Genomic DNA, 14,999 nt, shown 5'->3' with positions numbered 1-14,999 from the left:
GTGTGTGTGTGACTGTGAGTGGGTATATGTCTGTGTGAGTGGGTATATGTCTGTGTGTGTGTGTGTATATACATGTGTGTATGTGTATATATGTATATATACTCTCTCACACACACATATTATATACTATATCAGGAAGATGGTGAGTGTGTAATTCATCGGCACTAGTTCTGAGGGCGGGTGGAGTGTTGCCGCCAGGGTAACGGGGCAGCCAGCGTTGTCCCGCGGCTAGTAGCGAGGCAGGGTCCGGGCTCAGACGGAGCCACAGTGTGGCCATTGGTTGTCGGGGGCCCGTGGGTGTGCCGGAGCCGAGCCGCGTGTGAGCATAAAGATGAGGAGTAGTGAGTGGGGGGTGCGAGTAGCTGCAGCAGCAACGCGCGGTGCCGAGTCTGTCCTCCCCGGACCCAGAGCCGGCTCCCCACTAGTCCCGGAACCCGCCTTGGTTGGGCACCACCACGCGTGGACTCGTTAACATACATCTATCTCCCCTTTCAGCAGTGTGTGTGCGCGCTGTGTGTGTGTGAGAGAGAGAGAGAGAGAGAACTACCCGTCTCGGATTGCTTCCCTTACTGCGGGCTGTTGCAGGTAAAACTCAGCATTTTAATCACCATCCTTGCATCTGGTTTGTTCTGCATTGTGTGTGTTTTTAATATAACATTATTTCTGTTACGGTAAAGGCAGCAGGCGTCTGCGATTATCAAATAGGCATCATTATTTCACGCTGGCTTGGCGGAGCGCAGCTCTTCCGGAGCTCTTGAAAATAAATGGATTATCATTCTCAAGCCTAACTCTAAGCAGAATCTAGGAAATGTTTCTCTTATTGAGTATTAAAAACCACTGCTCTCGCTGGAGCACCGCGCAGGCCATTCGGCCCATTGAGTCGAATCTAGTGAGTCTTGTGTGATAGGAAGGAACTTGCAGGTGCTGGTTTGCACCGAAGATAGACACAAAATGCTGGAGTAAACTCAGTGGGTCTCTGGAGAGAAGGAATGGGTGACGTTTTTGGGTCGAGACCCTTCTTCACACTGCCTTACTCTGCCAGAGAGGGTTCATTTAAAACTGCCCTCCCTTCTATCCCCTTCCCTGCTACAATGGGTGAAGTTGCGTTTTGAATTATGCATGCCAAATACTTTCCATTCATTGTGAAATGCATTTTAAAGGTGACCGTGATCTTAAATAACGGGGCGCCTCTATAATACCACGCCGGACTATTTCCCTTAGCCGCGGACGTTATTTAGGCACCTGTTTTTTTTGCAGATGGTTTGAATTAGATTCCCTTTAAAACACGGCTTGGCTTTGTCCGGCTGGGTGCTGCTGGCGATGTTTTAAAAACGGCCACGGCAGGTGGTGAGGAATAAATATGTAGGAAAGAACTGCAGATGCTGGTTCAAACCGAAGATAGACGCAAAACGCTGGAGTAACTCAGCGGGACAGGCAAGCATCTCTGGAGAGAAGGACAGGGTGGCGTTTCGGGTCGAGACCCTTCTTCAGATAAATACTCCGGATCTCGCCGCGATACACCTGCCTTGGGAAGGTCGACCATGCGGCAGGCTTGAATGGAAGGAAAGGTTCATTAAAGTTAATGCCAGCACGCAAAGAAGATTAGTACAGGTGTCAGGGCTTCTGGGGGAGAAGGTGGGCGAATGGAGTTACGAGCGAGATAGATTGAATGGCGGAGTAGACTTGATGGGCCGAATGGCCTAATTCTTCTCCTATCACTAATGATCTTATGAAGATGCAGCTGACCAAAAAAAATCAGCGAGAAACCAGAACCTCTAAGAACCCACGCTCTTAAATTCCGGAATGATGTCGAGTTGTTGACAGCTATATGTTGAACCTATCATCCAGCAGTCGTGTTTAGTATTCTCCTTTCGTTTATTCCCCTCCCCCTCCCTCAGCCGCCCCCTCCCCTCAACCCCCCAACCCCTCCCCGAAACTTTTGTAACGGGTAAATATCCAATGCCTCTATTTATAAGTTCGTAAGTGATAGGAGCAGAATTAGCCCATTCGGCCCATCGAGCCTACTCCGCCATTCAATCATGGCTGATCTATCTCTCCATTCTCCAGCCTTTCCCCCATAACTCGGTACACTCTTACCAATCAAGATTCTGTCAATCTCCGCTCAAAAATAGCCAATGACTTGTCTGTGGCAATGAATTAATTCCACAGATTCACCACCCTCTAAAGAAATTCCTCCTCGTCTCCTTTCTAAAGGAACGTCCTTTTGTTCTGGGGCTGAGCCCTCTGGTCCTAGACTCTCCCACTAGTGGAAACGCACTCTCTCCACATCCACTCTATCCAGGCTTTAATTCATACTGAACATGACGGCGGATTCAGGTATCATTTCCAGTATCTCGTGTGGCGAGCGACGGTGGGATTGTCAGTGCATGTTCTACTCGTCCCCACACAACTTTTTAAAAGCCAATTCTTCCAAGTATTCTTGGCATGGTTAAAGAGAGCGGAGCCGCGAAGTTGCCCTTGCCTTTCCCCCGTTGTTTGCTTGGTGAGCTCCGGTGAGCATTGGTCGCACTTCCAGAGAATCTGTTCTTTTAGCGGGGCTGGGGTGTTTGCTTAGCGGTACGCCGTGATTCTGTACCCGCAATTCACAACGTGCTGTGCGGACCCGCGCTGGCAGGGAAAGTTAAAACTAGAAGATCAGACGCAAAATACCAGAGTGATTCAGCGGGACAGGCAGCATCTCTGGGGAGAAGGAATGGGTGGTGTTTCGGGTCGAGACCCTTCTTCATTAACTCAGACCGTGCCCCCAGCCCATATGCCCAATATCTAGGGAAACAATGCTTGTAAATCCATCCACCCATCCCATAACTAACCTTCGCCGATAAAACGGGCCACCGGGAGATTCATTTGAAACGGGTAGCCTTGGATCTTTGAACTTTGAAATCGAGGATTTGAGTACAGGAGTAAAGAGGTCCTTCTGCAGTTGTACAGGGCCCTGGTGAGACCACGTCTGGGGTATTGTGTGCAGTTTTGGTCTCCTAATTTGAGGAAGGACATCTTTGCTTCCTGAGGCAGTGCAGCATAGGTTCATGAGGTTAATCCCTGGGATGGCGGGACTGTCATATGTGGACAGATTGGAAAGACTGGACTTGTATTTACTGGAATTCAGAAGGATGAGAGGAAATCTTATAGAAACATATAAATTCATAAAAGGACTGGACATGTTAGATGCAGGAAAATTTTTCCCAATGTTGGGGGAGTCCAGAACCAGGGGCCACAGTCTAAGAATGAAGGGGAGGCAATTTAAAACTGGGATGAGAAAAAACTTTTTCACCCAGAGAGTTGTGAATTTGTGGAATTTGCCACAGAAGTCAGTAGAGGCCAATTCACTGGATGAATTTAAATAGAGTTAGATAGAGCTCAAGGGGCTAGTGGAATCAGGGGATATGGGGAGAAGGCAGGCACGGGTCACTGATTGTGGCTGATCAGCAATGTTCACAATGAATGGCGGTGCTGGCTCGAAGGGCCACATGGCCTCCTCCTGCACCTATATTCTATGTTTCTATGTAAATCAAATCAGACCAGTCTGAAGAAGAGTCTCAACTCGAAACGACGCCTATTCCTGCTCTCCAGAGATGCTGCCGGCCTCGCTGAGTCACTCCGCTTGTTGTGTCTATCTTCGGTTTAAACCAGCATCTGCAGTTCTTTCCTGCACGACTTAATTCAGGGTGTAGATTGTCAGTGAGAATAACGTCTTACACATTTGATAAATATCTGATGGTTTAAGAGAGTAAGTTGTTCACTGGGCTCGCTCAAATAGGCCGGCAAACAGCACCAAAACTAATTTGGGATTTTATACCAGCAGACCAAGTGAGGCTGTTTGAGACAACGAACTGGCAATTAAAACGAGCTGCGGATTTAGATTATATTTTCGTCTGTAGCGAAGCGGCGTTTTTTTCTAAACTGTTGACAAAACGTGGCGCAAACCCCAATTTGCACATGTCCTCCTGGATACATAGAAACAAGTTCAACGAGGTAAAGTGTGTAGGAAGGAACTGCAGATGCCGCTTTACATTGGAGATAGGTACAACAATGCTGGCATAACAGCGGGGGCAACAGGCGTGTATCACTGGAGAGAAGGCATGGGCGACGTTTCGGGTCGAGAGCCTTCTTCAGACTGAGAGTCGGGGGGAGAGGGAGACACAGATATATGGGCATCGATGGCAGGGAACATCTCCAGAGATGCTGCCGAGTTACCCAAGCATTTTGTGTCTATCAAGTAGACCGGAGCCCAAGGAACTGTCCACACATCAGTGCTGAAACGCACTCGGTTCCTGCCTCTCTCGCTTCACCCTCACCCACTGTACAGTTAATCAATAAAGCAAGGATTTCAATTGCAATTACGCTTCAAGACCGCCGTGAACTACCCTGGAGAGCGTTGGTTTACAGACTCAAGTACACATTTGTTGGGCAGTAGGCATTGTCGACGAACCTGGAGACCTGTAGCAAAGCAGCATCTGTGGAGGGAAGATAGACACAAAACGCTGGAGTAACTCAGAGAGACAGGCAGCATCTCTGGAGAGAAGGAATGGGTGACGTTTCGGGTCGAGACCCTTCTTCAGACTAAACCCGAAACGTCACCCGTCCCTTTTCTCCAGAGATGCTGCCTGTCCCGCGGAGTTACTCCAGCGTTTCGTGTCTATCTTCGATTTAAACTAGCACCTGCAGTTCCTCCCTGTGCAGCAGCATCTGTGAAGGGAACGGGACAGACAACGATCATTCTCATGTCTGGAGAAGGGTCCCGGCGCCTGTCTGTCTATTCCTTCCACCGATGCCGCCTGACCCGCTGATGTACTCTTGCAACTTGTGTTATGCTCAAGATTTGATCACTTAGAGTTCTTTGTGCCTCAGCCTTAAGACCGTTTGCTCTTTCTGCTGACTTGTCATTCTTTGCTGTTGAAAGCCAAGGCCACATAGTTAAACTATAGTCTATCCCGTCTCCCTGAAACATCGCCCTTCAATGGAAGTGCGGCGTAGTTATGTAGTTGAGTGTGCTGGTGCACAGGTTTAGAGGGATGTGGACAAATGGGACCGGCTTAGATGGGCCATCTTGGTCGGCATGGACGAGTTGGGCCGAAGGGCCTGTTTCCGTGCTGTAAGACTCCGCGATAGAATATCAAGTCAGATTGGCACCATTCCTTTCGGCAGTTTAGCGCCGTGTCCCGTTGTTCCCTGCACATCCCCTCGACATTCAAGACTACAAACTGCGTTTGACTTGAGTTTATTATTTGTGTCTTTCGCTTGTTCTTGCTCTTTGTCAAAGCTGGTCCCCCGACGGGTGCGGGAGCCCAGCTCACGCCGCTGTGGCGCTGTTCACCATAGAAGTGCTCATGAACGACTTACTGCAAGCAGGTGGCGATGAGACGGCTTTGGTCATGTTCAAGCCATTAAAAAATCCCCCCCCCCCCCCATTCAAAAAAAAAAAAGATATTGATTTTATTATCGGCTTAATGGCACCCTATGTCAGTCAGCTAAAATCATCGCAGTTCATGTTTAACTTGCCGAACACTCTACAGTGGCCGCTACATTGTCAACTACAGGCAAGCCGGCAAAGATTCACAAAGAACCCGCGTTGCATCGTTAAAGAGTAGTTTTAAAATAAGGTCGGATCTAGAAAGAATAAATGGAACTGACTGGGACCGTATGGCATTAATGAGAGTGTATAACATGGTAGACATACAACATGGTAGACACAAAATGCTGGAGTAACTCAGCGGGTGAGGCAGCATCCATAGATGCATCCATAGATGCTGCCTCACCCGCTGAGTTACTCCAGCATTTTGTGTCTACCTTCGATTTACCAGCATCAGCAGTTCTTTCTTAAACATGGTATAACATGGGATTGATTGGTGTGTGTATATATATGTATGTATGTATATGTGTGGGTGTGTGTATGTATGTATGTGTATATGTGTGTGTGTGTGTGTACACACACACACACACACACACACACACACACACATATATATATTAAAGTAATATGAGTAAAATAATCTTGATTAGTATGGATGTCAAAGATTCTGGTGAGAAGGCAGAAGAGAGGGGTTAAGAGGGAAAGATAGATCAGCCACGATGGAATGGTGGGGCAGACATGGGGAGGCACGGTGGCACAGCCGTAGACTTGCTGCATTTTACAGTGCCAGAGACCCAGGTTCAATCCTGACTGCGGGTGCTGTCTGTACAGAGTTTCTATCTATGTTCTCCCTGTGACTTTGTGGGTTGTCTCCAGGTGCTTCGGTTTCCTCCCACACTCCAAAGACCTACAGGTTTGTAGGTTAATTGTTTTTGGTAAAATTGTAAATTGTCTCCAGTGCGTAGGATAGTGCTAGTGTGCGGGGTGATCGCTGGTCGGCACGGACTGGGTGGACCGAAGGACCTGTCTCCATGTTGTATCTCTGAAGTCTTGATGGGCCAAATGGCCTAATACTGCTCCTATATCATTGGATCTTATGAGGAACCTAAGCAAAAATAGCAGGCTAATCAGCAGGTTATTAGGAATCTGAGAATGCTACATTTGGAGTTGTTTGGGTGGGAATTTGCGATGCAAATTTGTCAAGACAATTTAAAATGAAAATTAGGTTTCCTTGGGATGCAAAATGTTTCTGTTCATATAATATTTCAGAGAATAACCACATTTTCAAACTTTAGAAACATAGAAACATAGAAAATGGGTGCAGGAGTAGGCCATTCGGCCCTTCGAGCCTGCACTGCCATTCAATATGATCATGGCTGATCATCCAACTCAGTATCCTGTACCTGCCTTCTCTCCATACCCCCCTGATACCTTTAGCCACAAGGGCCACATCTAACTCCCTCTTAAATATAGCCAATGAACTGGCCTCAACTACCTTATGTGGCAGAGAATTCCAGAGATTCACCACTCTCTGTGTGAAAAATGTTTTTCTCATCTCAGTCCTAAAAGATTTCCCCCTTATCCTTAAACTGTGACCCCTTGTTCAGGACTGCCCCAACATCGGGAACAATCTTCCTGCATCTAACCTGTCCAACTCCTGTAAAACTTTGAAAGGTACATCATCTTCCTGAAATATTTGGAAAATCTGTTATTGTTTACAGCATACAATGATTCCTGCAAAAATCCACCAATGCTTCACTTAAATTTGTGTCCTTCTAAGAATTTCCTTTCCAGAGATCGGGTAGACTCACAGAGTCTCTTGCCCAGAGTAAGGGGAATTGAGAAACCAGAGGACATTGGTTTAAGGTGAAGGGGGAAAGATTTAATTGGAGATAGACACAAAAAGCTGAAGTAACTCAGCGGGACAGGCAGCATCTGGAGAGAAGGAATGGATGACGACTCGGGTCGAGATCCTTCTATCCTTCTTCAGATTGAATAGGAATCTGAGGATCCTTTTCACACAGAGGGTGGTGGGTGTATGGGACTGACTGCCATAGGAGGTAGTTGAGGCAGGTACTATCGCAACATTTAAGAAACATTTAGACAGGTACATGGATAGGACAGGTTCAGAGGGACGTGGGCCAAACCCAGGCTGGTGGGACTACTGTAGATGGGACATGTTGGCTGGTGTGGGCAAGTTGGGCCGAAGGGCCTGTTTCCATGCTGTATGACTAGGACTCTATCTCATAATCATATTCGTAATTTATTAGCCAAGTATGTTTTGCAACATACGAGGAATTTGATTTGCCATACAGTCATAACAAAAAAGCAACAAAATTCTTAAGGGGTTGGACAGGCTAGATGTAAGAAGATTGTTCCCGATGTTGGGGAAGTCCAGAACAAGGGGTCACAGTTTAAGGATAAAGGGGAAATCTTTTAGGACTGAGATGAGAAAAACATTTTTTACACAGAGAGTTGGTGAATCTCTGGAACTCTCTGCCACAGAGGGTAGTCGAGGCCAGTTCATTGGCTATATTTAAGAGGGAGTTAGATGTGGCCCTTGTGGCTAAAGGGATCAGGGGGTATGGAGAGGAGGCAGGTACAGGATACTGAGTTGGATGATCAGCCATGATCATATTGAATGGCGGTACAGGCTCGAAGGACCGAATGGCCTACTCCTGCATCTATTTTCTATGTTTCCATGTAACAAGACACACAACTACATAAAAAATTGACATAAACATCCACCACAGCGGCTCCTGCACATTCCCCACCGTGTTGAAAGACAATAAAGTCCTACCTTCTCTCCTCCTTTCCTCCTATGGTCGGGGGAGTCGAACCATTCGCAGCCGGCGATCGACCTCCCACGTCAGTGCGGCCGAAACTCCTGCGGCTTGTAGTTCCCAAAATCGTTCTCTCACCGGGGACCGCGTGCTCCAGGATGTTAAAGTCCGCAGCTCACACAGGTTGGAGCACCAAAGGCCGACCCCTGGCAAAGGGATCGCCTGATGTTAAAGTTCACAGGCTCCACGGTTTTGGAAGGTGGAGCCTGTGGTGGAGGGGGTGGCTCTAGAAGTCCCCCACCCCCTCCACCACCCCCCACATCATGCAAAACTCAAAATAAACTCAAACATACATTTAACAACAACCTAAAAACACAACAGAAGGACAAGACGAAGATAGATCGTTGGCGAGGCAGCCATCGTGTGGCGCCCCCTGGTGGTATATGACTCTATATGCCATCCCTTCCCAAATTGAGAGGGCGGGATTGTATCTAAGGTTGAACGAAACGGGTAACAATTCACATTTTCTAGAAGTTATGCCTAGACAACATATTCATTAAATGAGAAAGTCATGTTTTCCATATCTCCAGTAGACTAATAGGTTGATAACATTATAGCTTTGGTGATTGAAATTCTTTTTAGAATAGAATAACCTGCACTTATTATAAATAAATGTACATCAATCAATTTAAGTTCTTTGTATATCTGCACTGTATCTTTCTCTTCACTCTACCTATTGTACTTGAGGTTGGCTTGATTGTATGTTTAAGTTTAGGTTTATTATAGCCCCATGTTCCCAGGTTCGGTGAAAAGCTTTGGAATCCAATTAGATCAGATAAGATTGCACATCAATACAATCAGGAACAACTCAAGTACAACAGGTAGAGCAAAGGGGAAGATACAGAGTGCAGAATACAGCTCTCAGCATTGTAACGCATCAGTTGCATAGGCAAAGCCCAATGTCTGCATTGAGGTAGAGGTGAATTGGACAATACCCTAGCGTATGGAAGGACCGTTCAGAAGCCTGATAACAGAGGGGAAGAAACTGGTCCTGAGTCTCCATTTCTCTGCCCAAACCTTCTGTTTATTTTGTTGTTCCTCGGCTGTGTACCTTGGAATACACTGTCAAAGTGTCCCTACAGCCACCAGCCTATTATATACTACAGCCTCTAAATAAGTTCTGAACTACATAGACTTACGGAAATGGTTTTGTCTTTTGACCTGTAAGAAGGAGCTGCAAATGCTGGTTTAAACCGAAGATAGAAACAAAAAGCTGGAGTAACTCAACGGGACAGGCAGCATCTCTGGAGAGAATGAATGGGTGAACTTTCGGGTCGAGACCCTTCTTCCGAAGATTATGTACATAAATACACACACGCACATAGATATAGAGATGCATGTGTATGTGTGTGTATAATAATACACAGCTTGAGTGAAATTAATAATATACAGCTTGAGTGAAATTTATATCAACAGAAAAGCATTGCTAGACCTTCTCTGCAGTTCATTTTGCAAATTCATAAACATGTTGATTATCTGTGTGTCAGAAACTGGGCCGATCAAAGGCAAATAGGCCACAAATAATTTACCGGTGAAAATATGATTATTGACAGTAATAGACTGGATAGAGAGGGCACATGCATATACACATACACCTCTATATCTATCTTGATCTATCTATATGGATAGACATATGTATATTTAAATGTACACACACACGCACACGCACACGCACACACACACACACACACACACACACACACACACACACACACACACACACACACACACACACACACACATATATATAACAGTTGTAATATATATATAACATATATATAATTGTTAACAGAGTACTATGTTTACATATTGTGTTGTGATGCTACAAGTAAGAATTTCATTGTTCTGCTTGTAACATATGACAGTAAAACACTATTGCCTCTTGCATTCGCTGTGCTCCATGCCTGCATAAGTGAGCCACACAAACTCAATGCCCTCCCCATCCAGTCTATTACCGTCAATAATCATATTTTCACCTGGAAATTATTTGTGGCCTATTTGCCTTTGATCGGCCCAGTTTCTGACACACAGATAATCAACATGTTTATGAATTTGCAAAATGAACTGCAGAGGAGGTCAAGTAAGGCTTTTCTGTTGATATGAGTTTCAGCCCAAGCTGCATCTAATTGATTCAACCTATAATTAGTGCATCACCATTTCAAACACTAGCTTCTGAGATGTGCCACTGAATGCGGCACCAGGGTAAATTCTACTTCTCCTTTAACAGCTGGGTAGGAAATCGTGTAGAAAAGGGCCCTAAATATTCAAAATTCCCAGGACTGACTCCGAAGGTGGTGACAATGTGCCAGTGTGATGGTCTGCAGCTTGAGTAATAATTAGGTTATTCCTTTCCAATTGAATTTTATTTCCACTTTACCAGGCACTACTAACACTTCATCTGACCTGTCATTCTGCCTTCCAATCCAGTCTCATAATGGTTCACAGTGCTAGTCAGAGCATTTCCAGTGTCCCAAGCATTTCACTGCACCAGAGACCCAGATTCGATTCTGACTAAGGGTGCTGCCTGTACGGAGTTTGTACATTCTCCCTGTGACCGCGTGGGTTTTCTCCGGGTGCTCCAGTTTCCTCCCACACTCCAAAGACGTGCAGAATTGTAAATTAATTGGCTTCTGTAAATTGTCCCTTGTGTGTAAGATAGAACTGGTGTATGGGTGATTGTTGGTCAGCGTGGACTCAGTGTGCTGAAGTGCCTATTTCCACGCTGTATCTCTAAAGTAAACTAAACCAATAGTGGCAATTTTAGAAGCTTTGAGATAGGCCCATGTATACGCAGAGAATGGAGGGATACGGAACATGTAGGTGTGTGCTAAAATCTGGGAAGAACTGGTAACAATATTGAGAGAATATGGATGGATTAGATCAGTGGTGGTGCATTTCTCATGAAAGTGGAGGACTTCAAGTACTGGGAGCGGATAGTCGGCGGCTATCAGATAGTTGTCGGTTAGTCAATGACTAAACCGACTCCCCCACCTGGTTTGCCAGGTGAGGAGGGGTCTGTGGACCCCCAGCAGGACCAAAAACAGGACCTATCAAAGGCCGGATGAGCTTCTAGTGAGCCAAAGGCCATCCACACTTCAGTAGAAGTTGCGATCACTGTCGTACACGGCATTGTAAGAAACGATGATAAAGCACACACACACACACACCAGGATCCTGTACTTCCAGCGGCGGAAGTCCGCAAGAACTGGAGGACAGAGACGTGTGGTGCGTCCGTCACCGTTCCCGTTGCAAACCAGCACCACTGCGTCGCTAATGTTTTTAACGATGATGAATGAATGAATGAAGATTACTGGCGGGTTAGTGTAAATGTGTGGGTGATAGTCAACATGGACTCGCTGGGCCGAAGGGCCTGCTTCCATGCTACATCTTTCAAGCTATTTATCATACCTATGCATGCTTCAATTCTCTGGAATTCTCTGCCACAGAGGCCAGTTCATTGGCTATATTTAAGAGGGAGTTAGATGTGGCCCTTGTGGCTAAAGGCATCAGGGGGTATGGAGAGAAGGCAGGTACAGGATACTGAGTTGGATGATCAGCCATGATCATATTGAATGGCGGTGCAGGCTCGAAGGGCCGAATGGCCTACTCCTGCACCTATTTTCTATGTTTCTATGTTTCTATGTATCTATGTTTCAACAAATCAATACAACAGCATGGATAGGGGAAGTTTCAGGTCGAGACTGCCTATCCATGTTCTCCAGAGATGCTGCCTGACCTGCTGAGTAAGTTCAGCACTTTCTGTCCTTTTGTGTATTAACCACCATCTGCGATTGTTTGTTTCGACAAATCAATACATCTCTGCGGGAACTATTGAATCTCTGGGTTTTTTGATGAATAATAGACAATAGGTGCAGGAGTAGGCCATTCGGCCCTTCGAGCCAGCAATTTTTGGGACAATCGGCTATCAAGTAAAATCAAATCAAATGTTTTGTTTTAATATAAGCTAAAACATTTAGAAAGAGCAAAATGTGACTGTTATCTCTCTGATTTACCAGGTCCAATGACGTCCAGACTATTATGGCCATTTCTTTCCTTGCTTGGAATATGCTTGTTGATGGCAGAAGGATGGTTGGAAAAGAAACCCCCCAGGAAGCTACTTATACGTGGAGCTGCACTCAAAGAGGTACGTCTGTTTTTATACAGGAGGTTGTTATATACAGATGGACTTAGATAGACGCAAAATGCTGGAATATTGGAATTAACATATGTCTTTATTGATACTATCACTTGTAGTAGTGTTATTAACAATACATATTGTGGTTTTTCATTTTTTTTTTTTTTTTTTTTTTTTTTTTCGTTTCTCTTTTCTTTCTTATATATAATCAAATTATTATTTAATCACTCTCTTAATGATTTATAACTGTTCTATTCTTTTTCTATCATTATTTCTAAAAAAAATAGTAGATAAGTATTACTAGTGTTTTACTTAATGCAAATTGAATTAATTTGATATAAAGTTGTTTGAAGCATTGTAATTGATTACCTTTAATAAAAAAATATATATCAAAATGCTGGAGTAACTCAGCGGGACAGGCAGCATCTCTGGAGAGAAGGAATGGGTGAGTTTTCAGGTCGAGACCCTTCTTCAATAGTCAGGGAAAAGGGAAATGAGAGATATCGACGGTGATGTAGCAGGATAGGGAACAAATGAATGAAAGTTAATGGCATTGTTTAAACCAGCATCTGCAGTTACTTCCTAGACGTTACCTTAATGAACCCTGTCCCACTTAGGAAACCTGAACGGAAACCTCTGGAGACTTGTGCCCCACCCAAGGTTTCCGTGCGGTTCCTGGAGGTTCCCAGAGGTTCCCGGAGGTTTTTGTCAGTCTCCCTAATGGTCGAAAGTGTTTTCCGCTTTGTCTTACCTTCCACTACCTGCAACCTCCGGCAACCACCTGCAACCTCCGGCAACCACCTGCAACCTCCGGCAACCACCTGCAACCTCCAGCAACCACCTGCAACCTCCGGCAACCACCTGCAACCTCCGGCAACCACCTTCAACTAGCATCGCAAACGACTTCGGCTAAAAAATTACCGATTTTTAAAACGGCAACCTATTTTTAGTCGAGGCCAGTTATGAATTTTTTGAAATAATCGCCGGAACATAGAAGAAGCGGAAACCACTTTCGACCATTAGGGAGACTGACAAAAACCTCCGGGAACCGCACGGAAACCTTGGGTGGGGCGCAAAATCTCCAGAGGTTTCCGTTCAGGTTTCCTAAGTGGGACAGGGGCATTAGTGATTACTGTCAAAATTACAGCAATGGAATGATATTTGCAACTCATACAGGTAGATAAGGTGTCAGGGGCCATGGGGAGAAGACAGCAGAATGGGGTTGAGAGGGAAAGATAGATCAGCCATGATTGAATGGCGAAGTGGACCTGATGGTCAAATGGCCTAATTTTGCTCCTATGAACTGCACAAAGTTGTCACCCGAGGTCAGGTTCAAACCGGGGCCTCTGGCACCGTGAGGCAGCAGCTCTACCTATAACTTGTGAGCTGGTCATGAAGACTTTAGACCCATTGGCCTTCATCAGTTTGAGTATTGACTATAAAAAATGGAATGTGTCGGAGGGAACTACAGATGCTGGTTTAAAACAAAGATACGCAAAAAGCTGGAGTAACTCAGCGAGACCGACAGCATCTCTGGAGAGATGGAATGGGCGATGTTTCGGGTCGAGACCCTTCTTCTCAACACGAAACGTCACCCATTCCTTCTCTCCAGCGATGCTGCCTGTTCTGCTGAGTTACTCCAGCTTTTTGTGTCTATAAAAAATGGAATGTTATGTTACAGCTGTACAAGATGCGGGTGAGGCCACAGTTGGAATATTGTGTTCGGCTTCAGTCATCTTCTTCATCTTGCGTATGGCGTGCACAGCCTAAAGTTGTAGGACAACTTCTTCTATTTGATCTTATTTGATTGTGCACGCCAGGTTGATTGCGTTTGTCGAAACAGGGCGGACCATGTGAAGGTTGCAAACTTCCACCCCAAGGCTTCAGTCACCCTGCTTTAGGAAGGATGTTGTTAGGCTGGATAGAGTACAGAGATTTATGGGGATGTTGCCAGGACTTGAAGGCCAGAGTTGATATGGAAAGGTTGGGCAGGTTAGGACTGTATTTCTTGGAGTGAAGGAGGATGAGGTGTAATCTTATCGCGATGTACAAGATCACGAGGGGAATAGATAGGGATTGATGCACAGCCTTTTATCCAGAGTGGGAGAAATCAAGAAGCAGATTTAACATGAGTGGCGAAAGATTGAATGTGAATCTGAGGGGCAACGTTTTCACACAGACAGTGGTGCATGTATGGAATGAGATGCCAGAGGATGTAGCTGGGGCAAAAACTATAATAACGATTAAAAGATAGGACAGGTACATCGATATGAAAGGTTTAGAAGGATATGGGCCAAACATGGGCAGGTGGGACTAGAGTAAATAATAGACAATAGACAATAGGTGCAGGATTAGGTCACACGGCCCTTCAAGCCAGCACCGCCATTCAATGTGATCATGGCTAATCACTTGTGAACTAATGGAACACATTAGTTGCTGTTGGCAAGCAGGGCAGAAATGCCTGTTTCAGTGCTCTGTGCTAAGTCCAACCCTCTCCATGAATTTAACAAAATTGCTGCGTTTGCGATGACATTGATTTTCTTCAAGTTTCCTCAACAAATCTTGTAACTGGCATTGGAACCAAAGACCCGCTCTAAGATCTTTGATTGAAACGGCATTGGGAGTGATGCTGGGGTCGGGAGTGAGCCTT

At 45.4% G+C, this 14,999-nt stretch overlaps 1 long non-coding RNA gene across 1 annotated transcript in view; it reads left to right on the top strand.

The window, feature by feature from the left end:
• The first annotated feature begins 351 nt into the window (after positions 1-351).
• Positions 352-14,999, top strand: part of LOC116978266 — a 78,076-nt gene continuing 63,428 nt past the window's right edge. Inside the window, exons 1-2 of the long non-coding RNA XR_004413427.1 lie at positions 352-585; positions 12,231-12,358. This is a non-coding gene — a long non-coding RNA (uncharacterized LOC116978266). The remainder of the gene's footprint in view (positions 586-12,230; positions 12,359-14,999) is intronic.

The sequence above is a fragment of the Amblyraja radiata genome, chromosome 11 (genome assembly GCF_010909765.2).
Source record: "Amblyraja radiata isolate CabotCenter1 chromosome 11, sAmbRad1.1.pri, whole genome shotgun sequence".
NCBI lineage: Eukaryota > Metazoa > Chordata > Chondrichthyes > Rajiformes > Rajidae > Amblyraja > Amblyraja radiata.
This window is presented reverse-complemented; position numbering and strand designations above follow the sequence as displayed.